The sequence below is a fragment of the Hyla sarda genome, chromosome 11, assembly GCF_029499605.1.
Source record: "Hyla sarda isolate aHylSar1 chromosome 11, aHylSar1.hap1, whole genome shotgun sequence".
In the NCBI taxonomy this organism is placed as follows: Eukaryota; Metazoa; Chordata; class Amphibia; order Anura; family Hylidae; genus Hyla; species Hyla sarda.
The window spans coordinates 20,033,720-20,049,863 of NC_079199.1; the positions used below are offsets into that span (position 1 = coordinate 20,033,720).

Consider the following 16,144-nt stretch of genomic DNA (forward strand, 5'->3'; position numbering starts at 1 on the left):
AGGTTTGCATAACTGGAGTACCCCTTTAAAGTGTACCTTTCGTCAACAAAAACTTTTTATATAATGTAGATAATACCATTCTATGTATATTTGTAATATACATTGGTTAAAAAATGTGTATATTTTTGTCCCTGCAGCTATTGCCTGTGTGTCTCTATGAGGAGACCAAATACAGGAAGTGAGAGTAGGACAAGCAGGGCTCTGTGCACTAAGGAAAAGCAGGACTGTGTGTTGAGGCTCTATAACATGTTCCTGGCTCATACATCAGGATGATTGACAAGCCAGGAGTCCGCACAGATCCCTACTTGTCCTGCCCTCACTTCCTGTTTTTGGACTCTTCATAGAGACCCACAGACAATAGCTGCAGGGACAGCATTTTTTCACTCAAAAATATACACAATTTTTAACCGATGTATATTACAAATATACATATAATAGTATTATCTACATTATATAAAAAGTTTTTGTTGAAGACAGGTACACTTTAAGGGGTTTAAACAAACAACAAAAAACGTGGTCTCAAATGGCTGTAGGTGCTCAACCCCAAATGCGGTTGTGCATTTATATTGGGGGAGCAGATCCTGCCCTTGTAGTCCATTGCTAGGGGCGATCCCCAGCAGAAAAATGCATACAATGGAGGATGCCTGCAGCGGACTACAAGTGCCACAATAACATCCCATACCAGATAGACGGTGTGGATATGTAACAATTAGAATAATACAATACAGGAATATAGGTGCACTACTGTGGTAGATGTATACAATGACATTGGCTATCCCTCAACACTGATGTTAAAATTGAGCACACCAACGCCAAGGTTTCACAAGTGGCACGGGACCTAACACTCAAACTACCTGTGTGTGATAAGCAAAACCAGGGTCAGTGGGCAATTACGGCAGCATTAGGCCGACATACCAGAGCCCACACACCAACACCAAGGTTTCTCAAAATGGCGCGGGACCTAAAGCTAATCCTACCTGTACGTGATAAGCAAAACCGAATGCTGCCGTAATTGCCCACTGGCCCCTGTTTTGCTTATCACGCACAGGTAGGTTTAGCGTTAGGTCCCGCGCCATTTTGAGAAACCTTGGCGTTGGTGTGCGGGCTCAGGTATGTCCTTCATATAAGGATATACTGGCTAATGTCTCAATTTTAACATCAGTGTTGAGGGATAGCCAATGTCACTGTATACATCTACCACAGTAGTGCACCCTTATTCCTCTATTGTAACACTTTAAGGGGTTAAAGATCTCTTTCACACTGGTGGTTTAGCTGCTGGTTCGTGATCACTCTGGTGTTGCGGTAATGGCCCTTTATACACTCATTTCCTGCAAAGAAGCGAAGCTGCAGTATAAAGCATGGGGGAGTAACGGCAGCACTGACTACTACAGATTACTGAATCACTGTGTTTATACTCCAAAAACCCTAAACAACAGCCAAGCGTCTGTCACAGAAGACAACAGGCAGCCATCAATATACAGTGATCCCTCAACTTACAATGGCCTCAACATACAATAGTTTCAACATACAATGGTCTTTTCTGGACCATTGTAACTTGAAATCATACAATGTACAGACAGTCCAGATCTGGAGGAACTGACCAATTAGAATGGGCATTCACTGGTAAATCACCTGTATTACTGAAGTGCATGCACTGACTGGTGTCTGGTAGCGCCACCTACAGTACAGGGAGGAACTACAAGTTCTGTACTACTCCTTACCTGTGCCAGGGTTAGTTACTCCTTTTGGACACCAAGTAAAGGTGGCTCCATTTGGGACACTGTGTACTGTATAGGACCCTGAAGAAGCTCCTGTCCTCTACATAAACCATTGTTTCCCAACCAGGGTGCCTCCAGCTGTTGCAAAACTACAACTCCCAGCATGCCCGGACAGCCGTTGGCTGTCCGGGCATGCTGGGAAGTTGTAGTTTTGCAACAGCTGGAGGCTCCCAGGTTGGGAAACACTGACATAGACAGTGATTACAGCTCCCAGCTTTATTACTTTTCTATGTAAGGATTTGCTTTATCTGTATTACTTATCTACTTATTTTTCTTTAATCCTCACTTTTTCCCCTATATTTGGATGACATTTTGGGGGCTTCAGAACCAATTACCCGGTTTCCATAGAGTTATATATGGGGGGGGAGATTTATCAAAACCTGTGCAAAGGAAAAGTTGCCCAGTTGCCCATAGCAACCAATCAGATCGCTACTTTCATTTTGCAGAGGCCTTGTTGAAAATGAAAGAAGCGAGCTGATTGGTTGCTATGGGCAACTGGGCAACGTTTCCTCTGGACAGGTTTTGATAAATCTCCCTCATAGTCTCAACATAGAATGGTTTCAACATACGATGGTCGTCCTGGAACCAATTAATACTGTAACTTGAGGGACCACGGTACTGACCATGTATTCTGGATATGGCTGAGCGTTCGTGCGCCGCAGCCGGCAGAATCCTCCGCAGTATAGGACTGGGTTAATCTGCAAGATGTGTCTCATTTGACTGACGGCTTTAATTTTACTAAAAATCCATTATGTCATACTAAGTGAAACCCGGGCCGCATCCCTCATCCTCTCTCCAGTTTCTTATTTAGATGCTATCTTATCCTGTCCCCAGTAACACTACATTTGTCTCTGCATTCCAGATCATCAGCCCTATCAATCACTCCGGTTCCCTATCAAACAGCTGAGAAATAAAGCAAAGTATGACAACATTCTTCTTCCTGTACCTCCATCTGTAAATGATGGATTAAGTAATTTTTGTTCTCCAGCCCTGGAACACAAGACATTGCTCACGGTCTAAGCTTTCAAGAATCCTTATTTCTTTTCAACGGGGAGAGAGAGAGAAAAAAAAAAAATGAAAAAAATAAAATAAAAAAACAACAAAAAAAATAAAAAAAAATAAAAACAAAACAAGTACCGGTTCTAAAATAAAATACTGTCGGCGGCGGGGAAGTCTATTAACATGGGAAACAGTGAGAATTGAAATAATCTATTGAAACAGTGGGGAAGATTTACATTTTTCCATATCTCCAAAGCAGCTGTAGGCTTTTCTATATCCAATCATGTAAAAACCATTTATTTGTCTGATAGCCCACCAAAGTCACACATAGTACTATGAAAACACATTAGTTTGTGCCACCACGTAAATCTTTGATCTGTATCAACAGGGGAAGTAATATAGCGGCGACATTAGGATACCTGCGGTTGTGACATCCATGGTTGGTGGCATTGCAGACAGTACTTAAAATTGAAATTCTCCGGGTATCTGGACCTCATCTTTTCTCTTGTTTGTTTTTGCTTCTTTCAGGTTTCATCGGCTGTGGTGACACTTTTGTAGTATTTCTTTTATGGGGATTATAATATTTTTTTTTATCTGAGGCTGACTGCGCCCTTGTGCAGCTTTAACGCGTTTTAAGTAGTGTCTTAAAGAGCAATACCATCCCCGGGGGACCCAATTTTTATTTTTTTTGTTACCATAATGCAAGATCTGGGCAGACTCCAACCCCTGTGGGAGCCGCAATGGTTCCCATGATGGTTCTTAATTTTTCTAAACCCAATTCCAAAAGCCAAAACAAATTGTACAATTATGTTCTAAATAATAAAACATTAGGTGAAATGTCTACCAAAAAAGACTCGGGGGTATTGGTGGACAGTAAGCCGGAGAGAAGATAGCTGACAGCTCGCCACTGCTAACTCCAGTCACCTGCGCTCGGACTGGCAGGCAGCGCTCCCAGGACGCATGGCAAGGATACAACAAGAAGAAAAGTCCAGAGTGGTATAAGGAGTGAAATCAGGAGCTCTTTATTTTCGGATCACATGGATACACACAGGAGCAAACTCCAATGCGTTTCGAATCAGGCTGGATAACTTTTTTTTTTTTTTAATCAACTGGTGCCAGAAAGTTAAACAGATTTGTAAATTACTTCTATTAAAAAAATCTTAATCCTTCCAGTACTTATTAGCTGCTAAATACTACAGAGGAAATTCTTTTATTTTTGGAACACAGAGCTTAAGAGACCTAAAACGGACAGAGATGTCAGCAGAGAGCTCTGTGTTCCAAAAAGAAAATAATTTTCTCTGTAGTATTCAGCAGCTAATAAGTACCGGAAGGATTACGATTTTTTAATAGAAGTAATTTACAAATCTGTTTAACTTTCTGGCACCAGTTGATTTTCCACCGGAGTACCCCTTTAATCAAGTGGACAGTACTGGTGGACAGAAAGCTCAGGCACCCTTTGAAAGCTGTCATAGAATCCAAAGTGAATACTATTTGTCTTTTTTTTTACTTAGCAATGCCTTAGTAAAAGAAAACATCTCAAAGACTGTAATTTAAGATGGGAATATGAAACGGAGTTTCCAGCAGTCTTAGTGATGTTGGGCTTCACTGGGGTTAGGATGAGACAAGATTTGGAGTTTAATTTACGCGGAGTACTGTTACCTAGTTATACTATATCAGGAACAGGTTCAACTATAAATTGGGTAGTCATCAAGTGGGAGAGGTGGCAGGGTGATATATCGTTGGACAAGAAGAGGTGGTTTATGGAAGAAACTTGCCAATCACCTGCCCACACTTTTTTCAGGTTTTCCCAGGTTGCAGTGCAGTTAGACATGACATCACTAGTCAGGTGTTTAAAGGGAGCCTATCTGCTTCAATGGGTGGAGCCACCCTTGGGTGGGTGCAGGGGAGGGATTATTCTCCACAGGGCTGCAGCTGTACTGCAATGGGTGGGGTGGCTGATGTGTGGGAGGGAGAAAAGTTACCTCACACATACAAACAAGGGATCCTGGGACTTGTAGGTGGAGGGAGGGAACACCAACAGGAAATAGACATTTCACAAAAAGAAATAGCAGCGTTATAGTGGACTCATGACAAGCACAAATCCTTCCTAAGCATGTCCATTACTGTCTGGCAGGTAAGTACTAGAACCTTATGGTCCTCCGAAGCAGTGAACTCCTTGGTGGTCATGATGGGTCTAGCACGTGTTGTCTCCTGTGGATCTCTATTATGGTGGTTAGTAACTCTCAAAGCTGCTAATATTTGCAATAACTAAATATTTAGTAACCCTATAGTAACCAGGTACATCCTTATTCCTTTTTACTTCTTAGGTTCGGGGTAAATTCATAAGCTCTTTGACTTTTCGAAGCATTGACATTTCCAGTGCGAGCGACTTGTACGACGGACTTGTAGCTATTATGCAAAACTTCATCAAGGCTCCAGTCTACTGATGACTGAGCTGATATTGTGTTTCCTGCTTCACGACTGTGTATTCTGCACCTGACCTCTTCAAATACTTGTGGCTTCCTAATAATCTATACACCGTTCCCCAGACACCTCCTTTCTGTTCATTTCAGCTCCTATCTGCATTCTGATCTCTGCCCACACCCTCCAGCACCTGACCATGGGGTGGGGGTGCTGTCTCATTCCTCGCTCCTCTACTGTATATCTGTGTTAACTCATCTGACCCGTCCTTGTTATTTTTCACTTTTTTTTTCTACATCGCTTTATTGTTCGAGCAAATAAAATGACTTTATTTTTATTATTCATTATTCTTAGTCAAGGTTTTTCTATAAAAAATTGAATTGTGCTTCGCTGAGATGACTGCTCATTTGTTTCAGAGAACAATTAAACTACTGCTCTATTTTCATTCATCTGGATTGAAGGATTAAAATTCGATTAAAACCATAGAACAACACAGGGTTATCTACATAAAATAGGTACTCTACCTTATTGACATGGCTTGGAATGAGAAAGGCTTGGAGACCTTGAGCGATTAATTATTGACTTGTTGGCCAATAGATGCCTAAGGCAGTCGTTCTGAGCCTATTTTAGTTACTGTCAAGTTTATATATATATATATATATATATATATATATATATATATATATATTGCAGGTGTTGAGTGGCACTGTGTGGGATTCAGATCCCCGGATCCATGTAGGTGCTCAGTCCCATGTTAGACTCGACCAAAGTGTCTCAACCAAGAATGCATCCAAGAAAAAAATAGGGTGGCACTCCAGCTATCCAAATGTACAAAAATAACTTTATTCACCCAATAGTGAAGCAACGTTTCAACCTTCTCAATGAGGTCTTTCTCAAGCATGCTTGAGAAAGACCTAATTGAGAAGGTTGAAACGTTGCTTCACTATTGGGTGAATAAAGTTATTGTTGTACATTTGGATCGCTGGAGTGTCGCCCTATTTTTTCTTGGATATATATATATATATTTTGTACTATTATATGATCCCGCTTATATATGTATAGAATTCCCTAGAAAGTCTAGACAGGGCTTATGAAGCTAGGCGTGTGGCGTAGGTTATATAAGGGGTCTGCAGCATAAAGGGGAGGAGTATTCAGGGACAGCATGTCCAGCTTGTGCACCGGAACTTCTAATGCCTTAGGATTCAGGGTTTGAAAGCTCACCGCTGCTTGGTGCCTGGAGAGAGAAAGCTGTACTCAAGAAGGGGAAGCTCCAGGCCGGTCAGAATTGCTGGGTGCCAAAAGGGACAGATCCAACTCAAGAGAGTGACAGTATGCTAAATATGACAGTATCATTTTACAGCTAAAGCCTGCTACAAGCAAGTGACCAAGGCCTGGCTTTTCCAGTAAATCCAGTTCCAGAGGCTTAAATTTAAGTCAGATCTGGGTTGGATCGGGTTGATCATGGTACATGTGTTGTTTGGGAGGTTTCACCCAAGACTCCGGTCCATGCTGAGAGGGCAATCATCTCTAAAATCCTATTGCCTACTCAGAGAGGGAGAATCATCTAGTCAAAAGAGAGAAATAGTTGAGCAAGGACTCTTCTGCAAACACTTAACTCTTTGCGGGCTTCCAGCCGGAGTTAGTGCTGCATGGCAACAAGTAATGGTTAACTTTAGCATATACCCTGCGATAGGAAACCATGGCAAAAAGGGACATAGGATGGCAAAAATTGGGAGGGTCCGAACCCCATATGTATTGCCACAGAAGAAGTAGCTTCATCGGGGTCTGACACACCCAGCCATTTATGGCACAACCATAGACTCTGCCTGAGGGACCACAACCCTCAGCTGCCCAGGACATTCATTTGTTTTTTTTGAGTGGAAAGTGGTTGCAAAGAGGGTCTATCTTTCTGGGGGACCTAACTGCATTACGCAGACAATGTGTTGATTGGAAAGGACACTGTGCAATACTTCACTTCCTCAGTGGTGGTAGTGCAGAAAAACTAAGCGCTTAAGCTAGCCATATACATTGGATTGAAGTCAGCCAAACTTGATGGGCCTACCATGTAATGGGTATGGTGGCTTCCTGACTCTCCCCAATCGCATTGGTTGGGGGAGAGAATGGACGGCAGTTTGGATTTCAATATGTTCATTGTTTTTCTTTTCAGAAAGATAGGCTTCTATAGTGTTTGTCAATGCATTTATCCCTATTCAGAACATATACACACATGGATGAGTTGGGAGAGGTGTCATGAGATCGTGACTTTTATTTTGTCTTTAAAAACATGCCCGACGGCCAGAAAAGAATGGAGCTAAGAAAGCGACAGTCTGTTTCACGTATTTCCTGCTTCTTTGTGAAACAGGCTGTGGCTTTCTTGGCTCTGGCTTAAGTCGTTCTTTCTCAACAGGTGGGCATGTTTTAAAAGGAAAGAAAAGGCGGTGAGTGCCAATGCTATTTCTTTTTTGCATATACATTGCTGGCATGTTTTGTTTTGTAGTTGTGCACCTCCCCCATATGTATCATCCCCAGTTGTAAGGATAGGTATCATCATTGTCGATAAAATGGCTGTGCAAGTATAACATGAGTAGTAGTGCTACCTGCATATTTCTTCTGTGCCTTGTATCTTATGTGTTTGGCCAGGTCTTCTCATACAATGATGCCTGACGTGTTTCAGTCTTACAACCTTAATCATAGTCCATAGTCTATAATTAAGGTCATGAGACCAAAACTAGCCAGTCCTGATGTGTAGTGTTTTTATGTTGTGAGAATTTGATTTACATATTTTTTATGACTTAACCTTTTACCTGGATTCCTGCTGCTTAACTACTCTTCACTTCATTTTGGATAATCATATCCTGTTTGCATCATGAGCCGAGTCTCTGTATGAATATTAGACTCGCTTACTAGGTGACATCTTTGAAGTGATGTCATCAGGGCCATTCATTAAAGCTTCATGTAGTGAATTGTGAAAAGCAAACACCTGTCATTTCTCCTTTTCGCCAGCTTGGGCAGGGTGACCTAAAGCCGTTCAGACAAATAAATCAAATAAATTAATTTACTGGAGTCATCAAAGCGAAGATCTCTGTATCTATCTGCATTATCACATCTATCTGTATTATCACATTGCCAGAATCTCACTGCCTAATGTGGATGTAATTAAGACTATCAGAGGGAACCCATAACCGGGCATCAGTATTCACTAGATTTTACATATTCTCTAGTTTGCGAGAACTAACAAAAAAATTTGCAATCCGGACTTAAAGGGGTACTCCACCCCTAGACATCTTATCCCCTATCCAAAGGATAGGGAATAAGATGTCCGATCACGGGGGGTCCTGCCACTTGGGACCCCGCAATCTCAGCTGCGGCACCCCAGACATCCGGTGCTCCATGCCGGATTACTGGCGATGCGGGTGGAGGCTCGTGATGTCACAGCCACACCCCGCTCGTGATGTCACAGCCACGCCCCCTCAATGCGTCATGCCCCCTCCCATAGACTTGCATTGAGGGGGCGTAGCTGTGACATCATGAGCGCGGCATGGCCGTGACATCATGAGCCTCTGGTGCTGCACCCAACACTCTAAACGAGCGCCAGGTCGAGGCAGGGTGATTGCGAGGGTCCCCAGTGGCAGGATCCCCGCGATCAGACATCTTATCCCCTATCCTTTGGATGGGGGATAAGATGTCTAGGGGCGGAGTACCTTTTTAAATACCGTCCTTACTATTGTTTGTCCCCACAGTCTATAGAGTCACCGTCACCCAATATCTCCCCCAATATGTTGATGCTAGGTAAGTAACAGAAAAACCAATAATCTGGAAGGGAAATACTGGGGCGCTCGGGTCGCCTTTTTCTTGTTTGGTGGTCAGATCACCAATCACTTATCTTCTTTCCTGTGGATAAGTGACAAATTGTCATTATGGTAAGGGTCCCTTAACATCTTATCACATATAGCCTTTCTCCTCTTCAAATGGTCACATGACACATGTTGTACAACCTAGACTCCTTTAAAAAGGACCTTTGGCCTCTTCCAAACACATCAGATGCCAAAATCCGAGCTGTGAAGAGGTTAGTTCCAAAACCCTTTCCTGATGGTTCATTGGGTTAACTGACAGACTCCTCATAACTACTACTCCTGGTGAATCGTCCAGTTCGTACCTATGGAATAAAAGCTTAACTAACTGCTTCCAAGAAGGAGTGATATACCCTACTGCCTCCAAGAAGGAGTGATTGCCTAGTCAGAGAGGCCTCTTTGTTTCTACTGGTGTTTGCAAGGTTCAAGGTGCAAGTGCTTGTGACTCTTACATCATGCCTCTATACAGACCTGCATCCTTTGATAGGAAACTGCAGCTTAACCATCGTTAGTACTACTTTATTATGCAATTCTTCACCTACTGTGAGCCAACCAGTGAAGATCACCTTAGTGGAACATTTCAGCACTGGTTCTCTACCAAAGACAAAAGGTGTGAATGTCCTAATATTTCCCCACACACCCATTCCATCCCTACGGCTAGAGAGGGGTACCTCTTCACATGTAAAATTACCTTACTTTTGTTACCAAATCCTGTAAAGATTTTTTCTGCCAAGGAAAGAACTGTCCTAATGCTTTGTTGTACTTGTGTTTGGTTATGTCCTTTGACATGGGATACAGTCACTTCATTTACCACCCACTGTTCCCTGAGGACAAAGACTAATAACACCAGTGCACCCCTTTCTTATCAGTATGTGGCAATCACGAAAGTGTTTCTAGGCCAAAGGTCCCACCCCTGGTGCTGTGGTACAAATTCTGGTGACAGCAAGTACTACAAATCCCAGTCGGCCCCAGCAACACCATCTGCACATGGTGTTGTTACTTTTGGCGGCAAATATCCTACTAAGCACATAGACTATTGACTGGGGAGTCAACACCTCTTGGTTTTCAGTGGAGAGAACAATTGGGTTCACACCCTATTGAGAGCAGTGGGGATCGCCTCATTGACTATCCATAGACTACAACAACATCAATAGGTTGTTAAGGTAAAAGTCACCATGGCTCCATAGCAAACGGGCATTAACTTGAGTGCTTTCTATATTGGGAACTGATCAGTAATGAACTGGTTGATGACAGGTCCTCTATAAGCAAGTCTATGTTGTAGAGTTGGTGGGTAAAGGGCAGGTTGGTGTCCCTTTATACCTTCTGATGGACACTTGAAAGGGGTACTCCACTGCCCCAGTGTTCGGAACATTTTGTTCCGAACACTTGGAGTGTGCAGCGGGGGGCGTGATGTCACAGCCACGCTCCTCGTGACATCACAACCACGCACTTCAATGCAAGTCTATGGGAGGGGGCGTGGTGGCTGCCACGCCCCCTCCCATAGACTTGCATTGAGGGGGTGTGGTGTGATATCACCAGGGGCGTGGCTGTGACATCATAACCCCCGCACCCATTGTTGTACATGAACGCCGGATACTGCACAGAGATCCCGGGGTCCCAGCTGCGGGACCCCAGTCATCAGGCATGTTCATTACTGTCTGAGAGGTAAGTACTAAAATCACCTTATGGTAGATAACCACTTTAAGAGGGGGAAATAATAACTTCTATTTTGGGTGTTAGCTGGTCAATGAAAGCAAATATTATTGGGATGAAATGGATTCATCCAGGACTTCTAGCCATGGCCCTATCTGTGATACAAGAACGTTCTACCTACAATATTCATTCTTTCTTGAGGTTCTGTAAGGCTGGGGTATCATTTCGATTGAAGCCAACATGTAAATTACTTCCACGTCCAGTCGTTCTTGCTGTTTGTGTGTTCGGTGACTGGGAGGTTTTATCCTGTGTTCAGAAATCGACTGTGAAGGATCATTCATTGGCGTTTCTTTGAAGTCTGGGCATGGTCTGCTACATTAAACTCCAGTGCAATTACAGTACTGGAGTGAAACTCAATCCACGAAGAAAGAAAAACGCTTAACTTGTCCCGGACGGATCATTGATTGGATAACAGAAACTCTGCCGCCCCATATGTGGGCCCCTTCAGACAGCTACCTTTACAATAAGGCGACCTGGATGAATTGCAATGTACTTGGATTCAGTACTGGCTGCCATTTCAGCTGCCTTTAGGAAAAATTGACATATGCAGTTGCAATCGACAATTGGCAGCAAGTGTTTAATTTGACTACAATCCCACCAATGGGGAGATCAAGCATTGCATCAAGTCCATGGGCTTTGTAATGCATAGACAAATGTATGGTCCTCCACAGCAGGAACAACTCTTGATAGTTATTCTGAAAGGGTTAATACAGTGTTTTCCAAACAGTGTGTCTCCAACTGTTGCAAAACTACAACTCCCATCATGCTGGAAGTTGTAGTTAGGCAACAGCTGGAGACACACTGTTTGGAAAACACTGGGTTAATAGACTAAAGTTCTAGATGAGGGATTCTTCTCCCGTCTTTTCTGGTCGATTGGCTCAAATTGTCCTTCCGCTTCCATTTGGCTGCCAGGACGGAAACAGGGACTCCTGTCAAAGGTAGAAGTCCCTGCTTCAGTACATTGAACAGTGAGGCATACACTGTATGCATCGCCGCTCAGTTAACATTTGCTTGGCCGGGCACTCTGATGCACACAGCTGCTTACCTTCATTCAGCTGCCTGCACACATTTTGAGCCAGGTGATTTACAGTGTATGCTCTGCTCAGTGTACAGGAGCAGGAGATCCTGCCTTTGACTGGAGTCCCTGCTCCTGTGATTCACCAGGGATTCACCATTCACCTCGTTTGTAAGTGTGAGGTCACTTTCCTCCCTCCCACACATCATCCACCCCACCCATGGAAACCAACTCAGCTGCATTCCATTTAGTAGACCAGTGTTTTCTAACCAGGGTGCCTCAAGCTGTTGAAAAAATACAATTAGTTGCAGAATGTTCTCTCTCCCAACCAGTGGTCATTCCACCAATTGAAGCAGGACAGGCTCCCTCTGATCCCCTGATCAGTGATGTAATGTCTCGGGCTGCACTGCAACCTGGGAAAACCTGAGACCTGAGTAATTTTGTATGCTGTTAAAAACAAATATTGGGGTGAAAAACAGAGAAATTGCGAGACCACCGTTACACACAGGTACAGACAGTCTATTATGAACTACACTAACTTTACAGCCACTGTAGCATAGTCAAATAAAAAAAAAATCCATAAATACTCCTTTAAAGGGGTACTCCGGCCGTAAGACATCTTTTCCCCTATCCAAAGGATATGCCCCCCTCCCATAGGATTGCATTGAGGCGGTGGAGCGTGACATCACACAGGGGCGGAGCCGTGACATCACGATACATGAAAGATTGCCGGAATCCCCAGCGACGCAATCAGGCATTTTATACCCTATCCTTTGGATAAGGAATAAGATGTCTTAGGGCTGGAGTACCCCTTTAAGATTGGTTTTCTGAATCAGATGATCCCTTAGACGCGTAAGGATGTGACTCAGAGAAGCAAATGTAAAAGGAGGCATGGATCTGTTGATATACCAGGATATGGTGGGAAGATGTACTCTATGGGTTTCTCCAGAATATGAGGGTATAAATGTATATGGAAGAGGGTAAGTATTGATGAATTAAAAGTGAAAGAGATGTCTTCAGGATCATGACCATGGAGGCAAATGAATGAGGTGGAGGAGTTGTCCATTGGAAGACAAGGTAAAGATGGACGGCTAATGTAAGGTAGATAGAAAAATAATATGTAAGGAACAGGAATAGAAGTGTTAAAGATGTCTATAGAATGGCGAAATACACAGCTACGAGAATGAAAGGTAGGGGTGTTAAAAGATGAGATGTCAGAGTTCACAAATAGAAGATTGTAAAGATGTCTTAGGTAAGATGATATTGACATACATGTACAGAAAGTAATGGAGGCTCCCGGAGGTAAAGGTTCAGAAACGAAATGAGGGGGTCAAGTCTGTAGGCAGATGAGATGCGAAGAGTGTGAAAGGTCAAGGAGATTTCTATGCAAAGTGTGAAGCCTCTGGCAGTAGAGATGTAGCCACAAGGAGGACAGTAGGTAGGGATATCTGATTGAAACGAAGATCGTTATCAGCCAAATGTGAGTTCAACCGACAGCTGTTTCACCTGATTCCCCCATCTAATAAGAGTTGTGGAATAATAATGGAGATGGTGGTCTTGTCTTTAAGGTTTCAACGTGTAAAATTACTAAATTATCTGTTAGTTGAACCATCTGTTTTCTAAATGTAGAAAGAGGGGTGAACCACTGCTACACTCTGATGGCATCTTATGTCCCCGAGAACATGGGCTACCTATTAAATCCTTCTAATTCAATGCTCCTCAGTGGCATTGGTCAATAAGATCTTATGGTCAATGATATCTCATGATCTTATGGTCAATAATATCTTATGGTCAATGATATCTCATGATCTTATGGTCAATAATATCTTATGATCTTATAGTCAATGATATCTCATGATCTTATGGTCAATAATATCTTATGGTCAATGATATCTCATGATCTTATGGTCAATAATATCTTATGATCTTATGGTCAATGATATCTCATGATCTAATGGTCAATAATATCTTATGATCTTATGGTCAATGCTATCTCATGATCTTATGGTCAATGAAATCTCATGATCTTATGGTCAATAATATCTCATGATCTTATGGTCAATAATATCTCATGATCTTATGGTCAATAATATCTTATGAATCATAAAATATTATTGACCATAAGATCATGAGATATAATTGACCATAAGATCATGAGATATCATTGACCATAAGATCATAAGTTATGATCTTATGGTCAATGATATCTCATGATCTTATGGTCAATTATATCTCATGATCTTATGGTCAATTATATCTCATGATCTTATGGTCAATGATATCTTATGATCTTATGGTCAATTATATCTCATGATCTTATGGTCAATTATATCTCATGATCTTATGGTCAATGATATCTCATAATCTTATGGTCAATGATATCTCATGATCTTATGGTCAATTATATCTCATGATCTTATGGTCAATTATATCTCATGATCTTATGGTCAATGATATCTCATGATCTTATGGTCAATGATATCTCAGGATCTTATGGTCAATGATATCTCATGATGTTATGCAAAACTACATCTAGATCAGTGCTCCCCAACATGTGTCTGTTACAAATCTACAATTTCCAGTTCAGCCAACAGTTATCTTTCCCAATCTCTCCATGGCCTGCTTGGCCAAGAACATTCATGTGTTAAGAAGAGAAGAAGGTAAGGGGCTTATCCCCCCAAGAACAAAATGAGTGGTCACTTGAAATCCAACATGTCCAATCCTTCTCTTCCCCAATATCTTTAGTTACTGAAGATTCAAAAAGCCCCCATACGCATTAAATGGCTGTCTGGTCTTGCCGAGATTGGTGGTTCCAGACAACACATATATAATGTATGTGGAGGCCATAACATAAGGTTATAAACTCTAGTAAACTCAAAGAGAAAAGTGGTTACCCGCACACACCCACACGACTCTGCTACATCGGCTTCCACGAACGGGTCCAATCTCAGACGCGTTGCAGGGCTCTCAAAGGCGACTGCTGGCTAGCCGGCAGTTGCCTCTGAGCGCCCTGCAGCGTGTCTGAGACCGGAGACGTCCGTGGAAGTCAATGTAGCAGAGTCATCTTACTAAAGCCTAGCGGTGAGTGCGGGTTACCATTTTCCTCTTCGAGTACTATCTTGTAACTTTAAGTTCTCTGGTTCCCAGCACCGCTTGACTCGCATGCCTAGGACCCCGTTCTCCCGCAGTGACATACAGAAATGCTGTTGCCCTACAGTCCTTGTCATCTAAGCCACAATAGTGCCACATGATCTCCCACTGTATTCAAGTTTATAAACTTTTCTTGACTTTTCTTAAACGATAAAGTAAGATAAGATACTAGAAGGAAAGCAGAGGAAACCACACGTAAATTCCACAACATGCTTATCCCATACAGGCCCTAGTATACACGGGGTTATATCTAGTGAAGAAGAAACCAACAGTGATGAGAGAATTATGGAACTTCCTGAAAAACTGTATTTTTTTCCAGATAACATTATTGATAGAATGCAGAAAAATGCTATGCTTGACTCGCAATGCCTTGAGGCAGAGATGGACAACATTGAACTGTTGACCCATAGTGAGAAAGAAAGACTTGTTCCTACAGGTTTACGAGATTGCTTGTGTTGAAAACTCCCTCGCTAGACCAAGTGTCTGTCCAATGGCGAACCAGCATGAACGCGGCTCAGCCTGGGTAATACAGGTGATGGGAACATAGCCTGCAGATAAGGAGGAAGCATTCATCATCATAATAATGTCAGATCTTTCCTCCTCTTTTGTTAGGAACAAAACGTGCGGCCAAAGAGAGACGAAGATTCCTTCCACAAGCCATCTCAAGATGTCATTACTCTTAAAGGGACCAAAGACCCGTCGGACATCACTGTCACCCACATCTAAGCGTCCATGTATTTGTTATAAATCGAAGCTGTGAATAATGTTGATAATACCCGTATAATCTTAGATTATCCAAGCATGCCTGGAAAATGTGGAATATATGACGGTGGAATTTTCCCCCTGGAGAGGGGGAGGGGGGGGGTGATATTCTGGGGAAGTGGCGAAAATGTAAAAATGTTCTTAAAATTATCTTACAAAAATTAAATTAAAATATCTTTACTTCAAGATAGCAAGTTTGAGCATTCTCTTAAAAGATGTTTTTTTTTTCAGGGCTGTAGATGCTCAGCTATCCTCCGCAGTCCCATAGTGCAGTGTTTCCAAACCAGGGTGTTTCCAGCTGTTGCAAAACTATTACCCCTTGCATGCCCTGACAGCCTTTGGCCACGGGATGTGTTAGGACACACGTGGCATAGCACTGCAACAGGTGGCCTAGCGTGTCTTACTATAACCACCGGCCTCTAGTAATTGTGCCTGTGGCTACAAGAGGCCGCGAG

General features: G+C 42.6%; 1 long non-coding RNA gene across 1 annotated transcript in view; it reads left to right on the forward strand.

Moving 5' to 3' along the window:
• The window catches only part of LOC130295395 (uncharacterized), a 41,578-nt gene extending 25,761 nt beyond the window's left edge, over positions 1 to 15,817 (forward strand). The window contains exons 3-4 of the long non-coding RNA XR_008848814.1: positions 15,247 to 15,450; positions 15,540 to 15,817. This is a non-coding gene — a long non-coding RNA (uncharacterized LOC130295395). The remainder of the gene's footprint in view (positions 1 to 15,246; positions 15,451 to 15,539) is intronic.
• The last annotated feature ends 327 nt before the right edge of the window (positions 15,818 to 16,144 follow it).